Genomic DNA, 17,395 nt, shown 5'->3' with positions numbered 1-17,395 from the left:
TACAGCTACTAGAGCGAATAAACAAATTTAGCAAAGTAGCGGGATACAAGATTAACACACATAAGTCAGTAATGTTTCTATATGCTAGAAATGAACAAATTGAAGAGACACTCAAGGAAAAGATACCATTTTCAATAGCAACTAAAAAAATCAACTACATAGGAATACACTTAACAAAAGATGTAAAAGACCTATATAAAGAAAACTATATAACTCTACTAAAAGAAATAGAAGGGGACCTTAAAAGATGGAAAAATATTCCATGTTCATGGATAGGAAGGCTAAATGTCATTAAGATGTCAATTCTACCCAAACTCATCTACAGATTCAATGCAATCCCAATCAAAATTCCAACAACCTACTTTGCAGACTTGGAAAAGCTAGTAATCAAATTTATTTGGAAAGGGAAGATGCCTCGAATTGCTAAAGACACTCTAAAAAGGAAAAACGAAGTAGGAGGACTTACACTCCCTGACTTTGAAGCTTATTATAAAGCCACAGTTGTCAAAACAGCATGATACTGACACAAAGATACATATTGATCAATGGAACTGAATTGAGAATTTGGAGATAGACCCCCAGATCTATGGCCAAATGATCTTTGATAAGGCCCCCAAAGTCACAGAACTGGGTCATACTAGTCTTTTCAACAAATGGGGCTGGGAGAGTTGGATATCCATATCCAAAAGAATGAAAGAGGACCCCTACCTCATACCCTACACAAAAATTAACTCAAAATGGATCAAAGATCTCAATATAAAAGAAAGTACCATAAAACTCCTAGAAGATAATGTAGGGAAACATCTTCAAGACCTTGTATTAGGCGGCCACTTCCTAGACTTTACACCCAAAGCACAAGCAACAAAAGAAAAAATAGATAAATGGGAACTTCCCAAGTTCAGAAGTTTCTGTACCTCAAAGGAATTTGTCAAAAAGGTAAAGAGACAGCCGACTCAATGGGAAAAAATTTTTGGAAACCATGTGTCTGACAAAAGACTGATATCTTGCATATATAAAGAAATCCTACAACTCAATGATGATAGTATAAACAGCCCAATTTTAAAATGGGAAAAAGATATGAAAAGACAGTTCTCTGAAGAGGAAATACAAATGGCCAAGAAACACATGAAAAAAATGTTCAGCTTCACTAGCTATTAGAGACAAGCAAATTAAGACCACAATAAAATACCATCTCACACCAATTAGAATGGCTGCTATTCAACACACAGGAAACTAAAAATGCTGGAGGCGATGTGGAGAAATTGGAGCTCTTATTCATTGTTGGTGGAACTGTACAATGGTTCAGCCACTCTGAAAGTCAGTCTGGCAGTTCCTTAGAAAACTAGATATAGAGTAACCCTTTGATCCAGTGATTGCACTTCTTGGTATATACCCGGAAGATCGGAAAGCAGTGACATGAACAGATATCTGCACGCCACTATTCATAGCAACATTATTCACAATTGGCAAGAGATGGAAACAACCCAAATGTCCTTCAACAGATGAGTGGATAAATAAAATGTGGTATATACACATGATGGAATACTATGTGGTAGTCAGAAGGAACAATGTCATGAAACATATGACAACATGGATGAACCTTGAAGACATAATGCTGAGCGAAATAAGCCAGGCACAAAAAGAGAAATATTATATGCTACCAACAATGTGAACTTTGAAAAATGTAAAACAAATGGCTTATAATGTAGAATGTAGGGGAACTAGCGATAGAGAGCAATTAAGGAAGGGGGAACGATAATCCAATAAGAACAGATAAGCTATCATGGGTAAATTTAACATTCTGGGATGCCAGTAATGACTATGGTCTGTTAATTTCTGATGGGTATAGTAGGGAACAAGTTCACAGAAATGTTGCTATATTAGGTTACTTCTTGGGGTACAGTAGGAACATGCTGGAAGTAAAGTAGTTATCTTAGGTTAGTTGTCTGTTTCTTACTCCCTTGTATGGTCTCTTTGAAATGTTCTTTTACTGTATGCTTTTTAAAATTTATTTTATTTTTTTATTTTTTATACAGTTGATTTAAAAAAAAAAGTTTAAAAAAAAACACAAGGAAAAAAATATGCAGAGCACCCTTCAGGAGCTGGTGGAGAATGCAGGGGTATTGGCTTGCCCCACCTCGATGATTGCTAACATGCTCACAGACATAGGGGACTGGTGGTTTGATGGGTTGAGCCCTCTACCACAGGATTTGCCCTTGGGAAGACTGTTGCTGCAAAGGAGAGGCTAGGCCTGCCTATAATTGTGCCTAAGAGCCTCCTCCTGAATGCCTCTTTGTTGCTCAGATGTGGCCCTCTCTCTCTAGCTAAGCCAACTTGAAAGGTGAAATCACTGCCCTCCCCCTAATGTGGTATCAGACACCCAGGGGAATGAATCTCCCTGGCAATGTGGAATATGACTCCTGGGGAGGAATGTAGACCCGGCATGGTAGGATGGAGAACATCTGCTTGACCAAAAGGGGGAAATGAAAGGAAATGAAATAAGCTTCAGTGGCAGAGGATTCCAAAAGGAGCTGAGAGGTCACTCTGGTGGGCACTCTTACGCATAATACAGACAACCCTTTTTAGGTTCTAATGAATTGGGGTAAGCTGGTGGTAGATACCTAAAACTATCAAACTGCAACCCAGAACCCATGAATCTTGAAGACGATTGTATAAAAAGGTAGCTTATGAGGGGTGACAATGGGATTGGGAAAGCCATAAGGACCACAATCCCCTTTGTCTAGTTTATGGATGGATGAGTAGAAAAATGGGGGAAGGAAACAGACAAAAAAACAGGCAAAGGCACCCAGTGTTCTTTTTTACTTTAATTGCTCTTTTTCACTTTAATTTTTATTCTTATTACTTTCGTGTGTGTGGTAATGAAAATGTTCAAAAATTAATTTTGGTAATGGACACACAACTATATGGTGGTACTGTGAACAACTGATTGTATGCTTTGTATGACTGCAAGGTATGTTAATATATACCAATAAAATTGGATCATTAAAAAAAATCAGCTTAAAAAAATGACAATACTAACCTCTGGAGAGGATCCGGATAGACTGGACCTCTCATACATTACTGGCAGGAAGATGATGGCATACTACTCAGCAATAAAAAGGAAAGAACTATTAATGTTTACAAATACTTGAATGGCTCTTAAGGGAATTAGGCAGCATTAAAAAAGTGTTCTCTAAAAGTCACAGACTTTATGGCTTCTTTTATATAGTCATCTTAAAGTGCCAACAGTATAGAACTGGAGAAAAGATCATTGATGGTCAGGCATTGGTCACAGTGATGACTAGGTGAGGAGCAGTGGAAAGGGGTGGGTGTGACTGAAGGATAGATAGCACTAAGGATCTTAGTGGAACAGTTCTGTAATCTCTGTGGTGATTGCTACATTAATTTATACATGTGATAAAACTGAAGAACTCTACCCATATACACATGTGAGTGCATATAAAACCAGTGAAATCTGAATAAGGTCTGTGGATTGTAATAATGGTACTTGCCTGGTTTTGATACTGTACTATAGTTATGTAATTGATGTTTAGTTATATGTTTACCATCAGGGGGAACTGGGCAAAGGATACACAGGACCTCTCTGTACTATTTTCGCAATTTTCTGTTAATGTGCAATTATTTAAAAATAAAAGTTTTTTTATAAATCATGTAGTTTGTACAAATTATGGGAGGGATTAATATACCATGTGTTTTAATTTTGTTAGGCCAACTATTCACATGTTTTAAAAATTGTTATGTTTGTATATTTAGACATCTCATAAATATTAAATCATAATTGTTAAAAAAAAAAAAGAGTGGCAGCAGGAAGGAAAGATGGTTATATAATTCTATGGTTATGCTTCCCAGATTCTGCATTTCAGATTTATTCTCATCCTGGAATGTCTTCATTATAGCAGAGGGAAGCATGATCAATTAATTAAAAAGGAAAACCTGAGGGGGAAAAACAATCATCAACTTCCAGAGATCCAAGAGCTTCCCGGTATAAAGAAAACAAGAAGGCCTGCCTAACGGTAGAGGTTCTGTCATTTTAAAATTCTGCTCTTAGTAACTGATGCTCCTCAGCACAACCAGAGTGTGATGCAAAGTCAACACTGTACAGGGCTTTTCTGTATCCAAAGGCCATATGTAGAAATACAATACCAAACAGCAAAAACAAAAAGAGAGTGAGAGACCTCCGAGGGGGGGTCGGGGACAGGAGGGAAGGGTCGCTAAGGACCTAGTTCCGCCCTTCCCCAGGAGAGCAGGTGGGAACTGCGGGGAGGGCAAAGCCTCGGGGGCGGGTGGAGGAGAAGGGTGACCAGGTCCCCAGGGGAGCAGAGGGGTCTGTCCCCTGAGGGGAGGGAGTAGGAATGAGGGCTTGGAAGGAAAGGTGAAAGGGACCCACCTGGTGTCGCCACACAGTCCCCTCGGAGCTCCGTGGCAGGTAACAGAACCTTCGGGACACAAGGGACTGAGAGCAACATTGCGACTCATGGGGCTTCCACCACATAATCCCTCCCACCTCCCCTAAGAGAATGCTGGAGGCAATTCTAGGTGGCGAAAAGGTGTCCTTACCTTCCAGTCCAAGGCAGTCCTGGAGCTCCCGGCGGTGACCTGGTGCAGCAGCGCTCCCAGGCGAGGCCCTGACAACTGCGCCCCCTCAGGCCCCGGCACTGCTGACTCCCCGCACGTGGACCCACTGCGCCCGCTGATTGGCTGCCAGGTCCCAGCTCCTGACCAGGCGAGGGTCAGGCGCATGCGCACACGCCCGGAGCGCCCAGCAGCGATCAGTTTCCGCAGACACAAGGCGGGACAGCGAAGAGTCGCATCTCGAAATGGGGTGCTCCGACCCCATAATGACCCTCTTCTGTCTCAGTGTCCCGTTCCTCCTGCTCCCTGCGGCCATCACAGTTCAGGGTTTTCCGGCCCAGGTGCTACTTTGGAGAAGAGATTTGTTTGTGAGGTAAGAAAATGATGAGAGAAATCTGAAGTAATTGTTAGGATTGCCGGAGGATGGGTAGGGAGAGGACAGGAAGTTTTTGCTTCTCTGGAAGCTACTGAAGAACAAAAGGCCAGGGGATGGCTGAGAAAAGAACCTTCTGGAGAGAAGCAAAACTAAGGGCATAGCCAGTGGGGGGCGGGCTGCCACTTCCCGGGCAACAAAAATGGGGTAAAGTGCAGCGGGCGTGGGGGCTGGCCAGGTCGGACATCCTCTCTAGAGGAGGGAGAGGGCCTCCAGGGTCTACCCTCGCCTTTTGCTATTGAGCTCAGCACACCCCACAGACCGGGCCCTGCACCCCGACTCTGAGGGAGGAAAGTGGACACTGGTCTCACCTTTCCCCATCCCAGAGCCGTGCAATTTGGTGGATGTAGTCATGGGGGCAGTAGCCCAACCCCTATCTGCCAGCCCCCACCCCTTCCCAACACTAAGGCCAAAGTCCCTACCCCACCCCACTCCCAGCTCCCACACCACCCCCGGACCAGCCAGTTCCCTCTCCCCACCCCAAGCACAGCTCCCCCCACCACCACAGGAGAAGCCTAGTCCCCTCTCCCCACCAGAAGCCCAGTTCCTCCCCCACATCATGATCATCCCACTCCCCCCCCTTCCCAAGCCCAGTTCCTCCCCCACCCAAGGACCAGCCCTTAAACAGGCCCCAGGCCAGGGCCCAGTCCTGCCTTACCACCTTCACCCCATCTTATCAACTCTCTCCCAACACAACTCCAACCCTCCCCCACCCTAACTTGTTCATGTTGAAAAGGGGTGCTGACATTATGGGAAAAGGGGATGCAACTGGTTGATTTTCTTGAAGAGGCTGTTGCTTCTGGGTTTGGGGTCTTAGGTCAAAAAGGCATTCTAAACCCCTCAATTCCAGGGCAAGGCTCATTTCTGGAATCTGTGTCCTACATTGCCAGGAGACTCACTCACCTCCAGAGTTCTGACAATGTCAGGCAGAGAGTGACTAAATTTATTTGAAGAGTTGGGCTCAGAGAAAGAAGTTACACATTTGAGCACCGAAAGAGGTTCTCTGGAGGTGACCCTACTCATAATTATAGGTGGGCTTAGCCTCCCCTTTACAACCATGTTGCACAAGAGCAAGCCTCAAGATTGAGTTTTTGACTTATAAAGTAGGGGGTTCCTGATTTCACACAGCATATGTTCTTCCCCAATAGTCAATCAATATCCCACATTATCATCACTTAGTTGTACAGTCCTTATCACTCTGCATTTTAAACAGTTCTCATGACCCCACTCACTCCACAGCTCTTTTCAGCCCTTAAATATTTGTCCCTAGGGTTTGTGTGCTGCTAGTACAGTATTACTTTTAATTATTGTCCATAAAATGGATTTTCCCATATACCACTGTGTTGTCAACAGCCTGTACCAATGTCGTTACTTGGAAGTATACCATGCAAGCTCCTCTCTATATTTGTAGTGTTGATCCATGGGATACATGCCTTTTAAAAACCCATTTCAATCCTGTTCACCTTCAGTGAAGCTCTGATACTTAAATTCAGTTAACAAAAGTCATCAGTGCTATCCATTCCCATGCCTGTAAATTGACTCTCATTAATATGTCATAATATTTTAGGTTATCATTCCTCCTTCACTAGCTTCCATCTCTACGTCCCAAGTATTCTATATTATAAGACATTGACTTTGCATTGTTCTGGGAGTTCATAGTGGTGGTAACATACAATATCTCTCCTTTTGTGTCTGACCTATTTCACTCAGCACTATATCTACAATGTTCATCTATGTTCATCTCTGTTGCCATGTTTCAGGACCTTGTTCCTTCTTGTTGTGGCATGCTATTCCACCATACACACACACACACACACACACACACACACACAAATGTGCGCATACACATACTACATTCTGTTTATCCACTCATCTGTTGAATGACACTTGGGTTGTTTCCATCTCTTGGCAGTTATGAACTATGCCACTATGAACGTCAGTTTGCAAATACCTGTTCAAGTCACTGCTTTCAGATATTCGAGGTATATACCAGGAAATGGAATTGCTGGATTGTACAGTAATTCCATATCTAGTTTTCTGAGAAATTGCCAAGCTGTAATCCACAGCAGCTGTGCAATTATCCATTCCCACCAGCAATTTCTCCAATTTCTCCACATCCTCTCCAGCATTTGTTGTTTCCTGCTTGTTTAATGACAGCCATTCTTATTGATGTAAAATGCTGGCTCACTGTGGTTTTGATTTGCATTTCCCTAACTGCTAGTGAAGATGAAGATGCTTTCATGTGTTTTTTAGCCATGTGTATTACCTCTTCAGAAAAAATGCCATTTCATGTATTTTGCCCATTTTATAACTGGGCTGTCTGTAATATTGTTGAGTTGTAAGTTTTTTATATATGCAGTAAATCAGTCTCTCCTCAGATTTATGGCTTCCAGATATTTTCCCACATTGAATTCATTGCCTCTTCACCTTTTTGAAGTCTTTTGAGGAACAGAAGCTTTTGATTTTGAGGTGTTATCATTTATGCATTTTTTCTTTTGTTGCTTGTGCTTGGGGTATAAGGTCTAAAAAGCTAACTCCTATTACAAGGCCTTGAAGATGTTTCCATATGTTATCATCTAAGAGTTTTATTGTGCTATCTCTCATATTGAGGTCTTTGATAACTTTAAGTTAAACTATGCTGTTTCAATGACTGTGGCTTTATAGGAGGCTTCAAAATCTGGAAGTGTAAGTCCTCCCACTTTGTTGTTCTTTTTTTAGAATGTTTTTGGCAATTTGAGGCCCTTTTCCCTTCCAAATAAATTTGATAACTAGGTTTTCCAAATGTGCAAAGTAGGTTGTTAGAATTTTCATTGGAACTGCTTTGAATCTGTATCTCAGTTTGGTTGAATTGAAACTTAATCATGTTTAGCCTACATATCTATGAACACAGAATATTTTTCTACCTTTTTAGGTCCCCTTTGATTCCTTTATTAACAATTTGTAATTTATTGTGTAGAGATCTTTTACATCCTTGGTTAAATTTATCCCCAGGTACTTGATCTTTTTAGTTGCTATCATGAATGGAATCTTTTTATTGTCTCTTCAGTTACTTGTGTGTAGAAACATTCCTGTCTTAGGTGCCTTAATCTTGTTTCCTGCCACTCTGCTGAATTTAATAGCTCAAATAGCTTTCCTGTTGATTTCTCAGGATTTTCCAAATATAGGATCATGTCATTTGGAAATAGAGTTTTACTTCTTCCTTTCCAATTTGGATGTTGTTTACTCCTTTTATATCCTTAAATGTGCACACTAGATCCTCTGGCTGGATGTTGAATAGCAGTGGTGACAGTGGGCATCCTTGCCTCATTCATGATTGTTTTTCAGTTTCTTACTGTTCTAGTTTCCTAATGCTGCCCTTTATGCAAAATACCAGAAATGCATTGGCTTTTATAAAGTGGGTTATTTGGTTACAAAGTTATAGTCTTAAGGCTATAAAGTATCCAAGGTAACACATCAATAATCAGGTACCTTCACTGGAGGACGGCCAATGGTGTCTGGAAAACTTCTGTTATCGGGGAAGGCACATGGCTGGTGTCTGCTCCAGAGTTCTGGTTTCAAATGGCTTTCTCCCAGGACGTTCCTCTCTAAGCTGCAGTTCCTCAAAAATGTTACTCTTAGTTACTCTTGGGGCATTTTTCCTCTCTTAGCTTCTCTGGAGCAAATATCTGCTTTCAACGGCCATGTTCAAACTGTGTCTCATCTGCAGCTCCTCTCTTCTCAGCTCCTGTGCATTCTTCAAAGTGTCTCTCTTGCCTGCAGCAAGCTAGCTCCTTCTGTCTGAGCTTATATAATGTTCTAGTAAATGAATCAAGGCCCACGATGAATGGGTGGGGCCACACCTCCATGGAAATTATCTAATCAGGTTATCACCTACAGTTGGGTGAGTCGCTTCTCCATGGAAACACTCAAAGAATTGCAATCTAATCAACACTAATATGTCTACCCACATAAGACTGCATGAAAGATAATGGTGTTTTGGGGGACATAATACATTCAAACTGGCACATTCTGCCCCCTGGAACCCAAAATGAGATGATCTTTCCATATACAAAATCCATTCATCCCATCACAATATCACAAAAAGTTAAATCATTTCAGTAACAATAATTAAGTACAAGATCCCATCAAAATCAGTTACAGGCATGGTTTGTCCAAAAGCAAAATTCCCTTCTGTCTCTGTACCTGTGAAACTTAGAACAAGTTATCTGCTTCCAATATATAAAGGAGGGACAGTTATAGGATAAACATTCCCATTGCCATAAGGAGAAACTGAAAGGAAAACAGGGTTTGAGGGACCAAAACTGTCCCTAAAATCTGCAGGGCAAACTCCATTACATTTCAAAGTCTGAGAGTCATTCACAGAACGATGTTGTATTCTTGGGACATTAGAGAGCAGGAGTCTGACCATTCCTAAGGGCCTTTGTGAAAGCCCTTTTCTCTCCAAACACTGGGGTGAGTTCCCCAACATATCAACACATTGGGGAGACCACCTTTTTGGCCCCACACTTCTCAAACATCAGGGCAGTACTTGGATTCTTCTCCATCTCCAGGGCACATGCTCAACCCCTTCAGAACAGTGGGGTGGTGGCCAGGGTCTCCCCAGTCCCCTGGGAATGTGCTCCACTCTCTTTGAGGCCTGAGGTGGCAACACCTTTCTTGAACATCGATGTGGAAAGCCCACCCTTGACCTCTGGGGCAAACTCACCCTTTCCATGCATGTGGGCCACTCTGCTCTCCCAGCCCAAGACCTCTTAACTCCAGACCTCAACCTCCATGGCTCTATCTTTGAAGAAATTTTTCCTTCAATTTTTTTCCTTGGCTGTCTCCTCTAGCCCAGACTGGCAGTGGCTCCATCTATAAAGACCTTGCAAAAAATTTGTTGGCTTCACATGAAGAACACAGGGGTCAAAGACATCAGATGATAGGACTTTCCACACATCCTTTCTGGATAACTCCATCTCCAATCCTGGCTGGTACTGAAATGGCAGCTGGGTTCCATGTTTGGTTAAATCTTCAGGTTGGGCTGTAGCTTCTGGGGTTCTACTCCCTGGAAGCCTGGAATTTCCAAACCATCAGTTTCTGGTTTCTGTGAACCCAGGAGTTCAGTTCTAAGTTTATCTCTGTCCTGTCATATTTTACTATAAGCTGCAAGTAGAAGCCATGCTACTTATATATTTTGCTTGGAGATCTCATCAGCTAAATAGTCTAGCTTCTCGCTTTCAAATTCTGCCTTCCATCCAACACCAGGACTCAATTTTGCCAAATTCCCTGCCACTTAAAAACAAAGATTGCCTTTCTTCCAGTTCGCAACAGCACATTCATCATTTCTGCTCAAGTCCTCAACAAAAGTATCTTTGGAGTCCATATTTCCACAAACAGTCTCTTCAGAGCAGCTTAGGCCTTTTCTGTCAAGTGCCTCACAATTCTTCCAAAATCTTCCCCTTATTCATTTAAAAAACTGCTCCAACATGTTTGGTGTTTGCAAACTCAGCAGCACCAACACCCCACTCCTGGTACCAAAATCTATTCTAGTTTGCTAATTCTGCCTGTTATGCAAAATACCGTAAATGGATTGGCTTTTATAAAGGGGGTTTATTTGGTTACAAGGTTATAGTCTTAAGGCCATAAAGTGTCCAAGGTAAGTCATCAGCAATCGAGTACCTTCACTGGAGGATGGCCAATGGTATTTGGAAAACCTCTGTTAGCTGGGAAGGCACTTGGCTGGCATCTGCTCCAGAGTTCTGGTTTCAAAATGGCTTTCTCCCAGGATGTTCCTCTCTAGGCTGGAGTTCCTCAAAAATGTCACTCTTAGTTGCTCTTGGAGCATTTTTCCTCTCTTAGCTTCTCTGTAGCAAAAGTCTGCTTTCAATGGCCATCTTCAAACTGTTTCTCATCTGCACCTCTGCTCTTCTTGGCTCCTGTGCATTCTTCAAAGTGTCCCTCTTGCCTGCAGCAAGCTTGCTCCTTCTGTCTGAGCTTATATAGTGCTCTAGAAAATGAATCAAGGCCCACGCTGAATGGGTGGGGCCACACCTCCATGGAAATGATCTAATCAGGTTATCACCTACAGTTGGGTCGGTTGCATCTCCATGGAAGCACTCAAAGAATTGCAATCTAATCAACACTGATATGCCCACACAAGAGTGCATCAAAGATAATGGGGTTTGGGGGGACATAATACATTCAAACTGACACACTTACCATTGGTACAGTGTTGGTTCTGGGTTTTTTGTATATGCCCTTTATCATTTTGAGGAAATTCCCTTTGATTCCTTTTGAAGGATTTTTATCAAGATAAAATGCTGAATTTTCTCAAGTTTCTTTTCAGCATCAATTGAGATGATCAAGTGATTTTTTTTCCCTGTAGATTTGTTAATGTGTTGCATTAAATTAATTGATTTTTTGGGGTGTTTAAGCACCCTTGCATGCCTGGAATAAACCCCACTTGGTAAGTCTTTTAACGTGCTGTTTGATTCCATTTGCAAGTATTTTGTTGAGAATTTTTGAATCTATATCCATTAGTGAGATTAGCTTTTACTTTCTCTTTCTTGTAGTATCTTTATCATGTTTTGTTATTAGAGTGGTATTAGCTTCATAGAATTAGGTACTTTCCCTCTTCTTCCATATCTTGGAAGACTGAGCAGAAATGTTTTAGTTCTTCTTGGAATGTTTGATAAAATTCACTTGTGAAGACATTTAGCCCTGGGATTTTGTTTGTAAGAAGGTTTTTGATGAATGATTAAATCTCTTTACTTGTGTGTTATTTTTTGAGGTCTTGTGTTTCTTCTCAAGTCAGTAAAGTATGTTCATGTGTTTCTAAGAAATTGTCCATTTCACCTACCTTGTCAAGTTGTTGGCATACAGTTTTATATAGTATCAGGTTAGGATCATTTTTATTTGTTCAGTATACATGGTAACCACCCCCCCTTTCTGATTTTATTCATTTGCATTTTCTCTCTTTTTGACTTTGGCAGTCTGTTTTTCAATCTTGTTGATCTTCTCAAAGAACCAACATTTATTTTATCAATTCTCTTTTTCTTCTCCATTTATTTCCACTTCAGTATTTGTTATTTCTTTTCTTTGATGTGCTTTATAGTTAGTTTGCTGCTCTTTCTCTAGTTTCTTCAGTTGGTCAGTGTGCTGGTTTGTATATATTATGTCCCCCAGAAAAAGCCATGTTCTTTGATGCAGTCTTGTGGGGGCAGATGTATTAGTGTTGGTTAGATTGGAACCTATTGGTTCAGTGTTTTCATGGAGATATGACATAATCAACTGTGGGTGAGACCTTTCATTGGAATATTTTTATGGAAGTGTTGCCCCACCCATTTAGGGTGGGTCTTTATTGGATCACTCAATTATTTTATTTTATTTTTTTTAATTCATTTTTATTGAGATATATTCACATACCATGCAGTCATCCAAAGTGTACATTCAGTTCACAGTACCATTATACAGTTGTGTATTCATCACCAAAATTAATTTTTGACATTTTCATTACTGCACACACAAAAATAATAAGAATAAAAATTCAAGTGAAAAAGAACAATTAAAGTAAAAAACAACACTGGGTGCCTTCCCGACACTCATTTTTCTACTCATCCGTCCATACACTGGACAAAGGGAGTGTGGTCCATATGGCTTTCCCAATCACATTTTCACCTCTCATAAGCTACATTTTTATACAAGTGTCTTCAAGATTCATGGGTTCTGGGTTGTAGTTTGATAGTTTCAGGTATTTACTGCTAGCTATTCCAATTCATTAGAACCTAAAAAGGGTTGTCTATATTGTGTGTAAGAGTGCCCACCAGAGTGACCTCTCGGCTCTTTCTGGAGTCTCTCTGCCACTGAAGCTTATTTCATTTCTCTTCACATCCCCTTTTTGGTCAAGAAGATGTTCTCCAAAAAAATGCCCCAGAGATGAAACCAAGAGAGGGCCTGCAGGACAAAGGGTGGAAGCCACAGGAACCAGAGCTGAAAACAGTGAAACCCAGGAGGGAAGAACCAGCAGACAGCGGCCATGTGCCTTTCCATGTGACAGAGGGATCCCAGATACCAGCAGCCTTTCTTCAGAGACAGTATCCTCTTGTTGATGCCTTAATTTGGACATTTTCATGGCATTAGACTTGTAAAACTGTAAGCTAATAAACCCCCTTTGTAAAAGACAAAAAAAAAAAAAAAAAGATGTTCTCCATTCCATGATGCCAGGTCTAGATTCCTCCCTGGGAGTCATTCCACATTACCAGGGAGATTTACTCCCCTGGGTGTCAGATCCCACATAGCGGGGAAGGCAGTGATTTCACCTACCAAGTTGGCTTAGCTAGAGAGAGAGGGCCACATTTGAGCAACCAAGAGGCATTCAAGAGGAGGCTCTTATGCACAATTATAGGCACTGGAGTATTTTAAAAAGAGCCACATGGGCCCAGATGCAGAGCAATTGAGAGTGACATTTTGAAGAGCAGCTGCAGCTATGAGAGGACAAAATGCCCCAAGAACATCACGTTGGAGAATGCCACTTTGAAATGCAACCTGGGAGCAAGCAGCCACTAGCCATGTGCCTTCCCAGCTAACAGAGGTTATCCAGATGCCAATGACCATTCTCCAGTGAAGGTACCTCTGATGGTTAGGTTCATGTATCACCATGGCCAGGTGATGATACCCAAGGTAACTGGTCAAGCAAGCACTGGCCTAACCATTACTGCAAGGATGTTTGTGGCTGCTTAATAAACCAGAAGGCTGGTTTGTTAAATCATCAGTCATTTGGCTGCAGCTGTGACTGATGTCATCAACAATGGTGTGTCTTCTACAAGGGGAGAATACAGTAAGCTGGATTTAATCCAATCAGTTCAAGACTTTTAACTTAATACAGACATAACTGTATTAAGACTTAACTTTTAATACAGACAGAGGAACTTCACTTCTTCTTCAGCTGACCAGTGAAGTGTTTCCTCAGGAGTACATTGAAGTTGCCAGTTCATTTCCTGAGGAGTTCATTGAACACATTTGTTGTAGTTGCTAGTTCACTGCCTGAAGAGTTCATCGAACATCTTTGGAGTTCTCAGTTTGCTGCCTGCCCTACAGAAGTTGGACTTGTCCATATACACAGTTGCGTGAGACATGTTTATTAATCTTATATTTATAGAAATCTCTCATTGATTCTGTTTCCTTGAGAACCCTAGCTAATACGGTACCCATTGTTGATGCCTTACCTTGATCAATTTATGGCTTAAAGTCTGTAACTTTGTAACCAAATAAACCCCTTTATAAAAGCCAATCCATTTCTGGTGTTTTGCATTCAGCAGCATTAGCAAACTGGAACAGTCAGTTTAGCCTTATGGTTTTAGTGCTCCCTTTTAATGTAGGCATTTAGAGCTATAAATTTCCCTCTCAGCACTGCCATTGCTGCATCCCATAAATTTTTGATACATTGTATTCTGATTTTCATTTGTCTGCTGATATTTACTGGTGTGTTTTTCAATTTCTTCTTTGACCTGCTGATTTTTTAAGAATGTGCTGTTACTCTCCTGTGCTGGTTAGAATGTATTATGTCCCCCAAAATGCCATTATCTTTGATGCAGTCTTGTGTAGGCAGACATATTAGTGTTGATTAGATTGTAATTCTTTCAGTGTTTCCATGTAGATGCCACCTACCCAACTGTGATAACTCTGATTAGATAACTTCCATGGAGGCATGGTCCTGCCCATTCAGAGTGGGCCTTGGTTCATTTACTAGAGCACTATCTAAGCTCAGACATAAGGGGCAAGTTTGCTACAGCCAAGAGGGACACTTTGAAGAATGCATAGGAGCTGGGAGGGGCTGCAGATGAGAGACAGTTTGAAGATGGCTGTTGAAAGCAGTCTTTTGCTCCAGAGAAGTTAAGAGAGGACAAAAGCCCCAAGAGCAACTGAGAGTGACGTTTTGGAGAGAAGCTGTAGCCTAGAGAGGAATGCCCTGGGAGAAAGCCATTTTGAAAGCAGAGCTCGGGAGCAGATGACAGCCATGTGCCTTCCCATTTAACACAGGTTTTACAGACACCATTGGCCATCCTCCAGTGAAGGTGCCTGATTGTTGATGTGTTACCTTGGACACTTTATGGCCTTCAGACTGTAACTGAGTAACCTAATAAACTCCCTTTTATAAAAGCCAATTCTGACAGCATTAGCAAAGCAGAACACCTCCATATGTTTGTGACAGTTCCAGTTCTTTGGTGGTTGTGGATTTTCAGCATCATTCCATTCTGATTGGAGAATGTGCTTTGAATAATTTCAATCTTTTAAAAATTGAGATTTTTTTTGCCCCAGTATATGTTCTATCCTGAAGAATTATCCATGAGCACTTGAGATAAATGTATATCCTGCTGTTATGGTATACATTATTGTATATATGTCTGTTGGTTTTAACCCATGTATCATATGTGAGAATTCAATTAAGTTTAGCTTTCACACAGGGTGGGGGTAGCTCAGGGGAAAGGCAGAGGGTCAGGAAGCCAAGCTATCAGTGGCCAGTCCTCCTGTTCATCTGCCCACTGTCCTTGCAAGGTGGAGACTGGGGGCGGGGAGTGGAGGTTCCTAAAATAGCTTCATAAGTTGTTACCAAACTAGCTCAGACTGGCTCTGCAGTTAAAGAACAAAGGAAAGAGGGGTGGAGACTTGTTTCAAATGTTCCAAGTTTGCACAGGAGACTTTTCTTTCAAATGTTTCCAATTTGGGCCAGCTGGGTGTTTCAAATTTGAGAAGGCTAGTTAGGCTTGTCAAATAGAATGTAACCTCTGGAGTATCCAGCCACTGGAGAAACAGGGGAGAGAGTTGTGGTTAGGTGTAGGGAATAAATACTGCTGGGTCTATTGTTCTGTGCACCAACGCCCCCACATTTGGTTGGGCACCCGTTCTTGCAAGATCATGAATAAATTCTCTTTTCCACAACCGGGTGAGCATTTATTCCTTTTTAGGTATTGTGCTTGTTTCTCACACATATTATTTAGTTTCAATTCATTTATCATATTATTTAGGTTCACTATTTCCTTATTGAACCACTGCCTAGCTGTTCTATTTATTGAAAAGAGAGGTGTTTTGATGTCAACCACTATTAATGTACAAAATGTCTCTTGCTTCCTTCAGTTTTGTCAGTGTTTGCCCTCAAGTACTTTGTATCACCTTGATTGGGTGCATAAACATTTCTTATTGTTATTTCTTCTTGATGAGATACCCCTTTTGTTAGTGTACAGTGTGCTTCCTTGCTACTTGCATCTTTGCAATCAAAGTCTATTTTTTTATATTAGTATATAGTATCAGTATATAGTATTTAGTATATTTTTTGGTTATTGCTTGTGTGTAATATCTTTTTCCATCCATTCACTTTCAAACTATTTTTATCTTTGTATCTAAGTGAGTCTCTTGTAATCAGCATATAGAGAGGTTATAAATTTTCATCCATTCTTCCAGACTTTGTCTTTTTATTTGAGAGTTTAATCCATTAACATTCACTGCTATCACTCTAAAAGCTCTGCTTACTTCAACAATTTCCCCTTGGCTTTTAATTGTCAGATCTAGTATTTTTCCTCTCTTTTATCCTTTTAGTTTATGCTTACTGATAATCATCATTTCCATATTCTCCTCCAAGTCTCTCTGTCCTGTGTTGTGTGTGTCAGTTGAAAGAACTCCCTTTAGTATTTCTTACAGGGCAGGCTTCTTGTTAACAAATTCCTCTCAGCATTTTTTTGGATAATTATAAAATCTCCCTCATCTTTTGAAGGGCAGTTATGTTGGGTAAAGAATTCTTGGCTGACAGTTCTTCTCTTTTCAGTATCTTACATGTATCATACCACTGCCTTCTCTCCTCCATGGTGCCTGACAAGTGGTCAGGGCTTATTCTTACATGGCTTACCTTGGTAGGTGGTGAATCCACTTTTCTCTTGCTGTTCTCTATTCTATTTTGAGTTTGTTGGGATTCTTTTATTTGCATATTTATGATTTTTATAAGAGTGGCAAGTTTTCCCCAATTATCTGGTCCAATAATCTTCCTAGTCTGTTCCCCTTCTTTTCTTTTCAGTCATTCTTATATTTGTGTGTTTCATGTTCATCATTTCCCTGAGATCCAATTCAAATTTTTCCATCTCTTTCATCATTGGTTCTTTTGTGTGTTTGAATTCAGTTCCTCTCTCCTCTAGTTTGTTGATTATTTCTTTGACCTCCTCATATCTGCTGTTGTGTGTCCAGTATATTTTTAATTTGATCTTTGGTAACTTGTATTTCCATAAGACCTGCTATTTTTCTGTTTATTCTTTCAAATTCTTTTTATGCTCTTCTAGTGTCTGATATCCTTGATCTCTTTAGCCAGCTTTTTGAAGTTATTTAGGAGATTCATTTGAACAT

At 40.9% G+C, this 17,395-nt stretch overlaps 1 long non-coding RNA gene across 1 annotated transcript in view; it reads right to left on the bottom strand.

The window, feature by feature from the left end:
• The window catches only part of LOC119525094, a 31,512-nt gene extending 26,895 nt beyond the window's left edge, over window positions 1–4,617 (bottom strand). Inside the window, exon 1 of the long non-coding RNA XR_005214918.1 lies at window positions 4,579–4,617. This is a non-coding gene — a long non-coding RNA (uncharacterized LOC119525094). The remainder of the gene's footprint in view (window positions 1–4,578) is intronic.
• Window positions 4,618–17,395: the final 12,778 nt, after the last annotated feature.

Source organism: Choloepus didactylus, assembly GCF_015220235.1.
Source record: "Choloepus didactylus isolate mChoDid1 chromosome 23 unlocalized genomic scaffold, mChoDid1.pri SUPER_23_unloc6, whole genome shotgun sequence".
NCBI lineage: Eukaryota > Metazoa > Chordata > Mammalia > Pilosa > Megalonychidae > Choloepus > Choloepus didactylus.
Note: the sequence above shows the minus strand (reverse complement) of the source record. Positions and strands in the feature narration are given on the sequence as shown.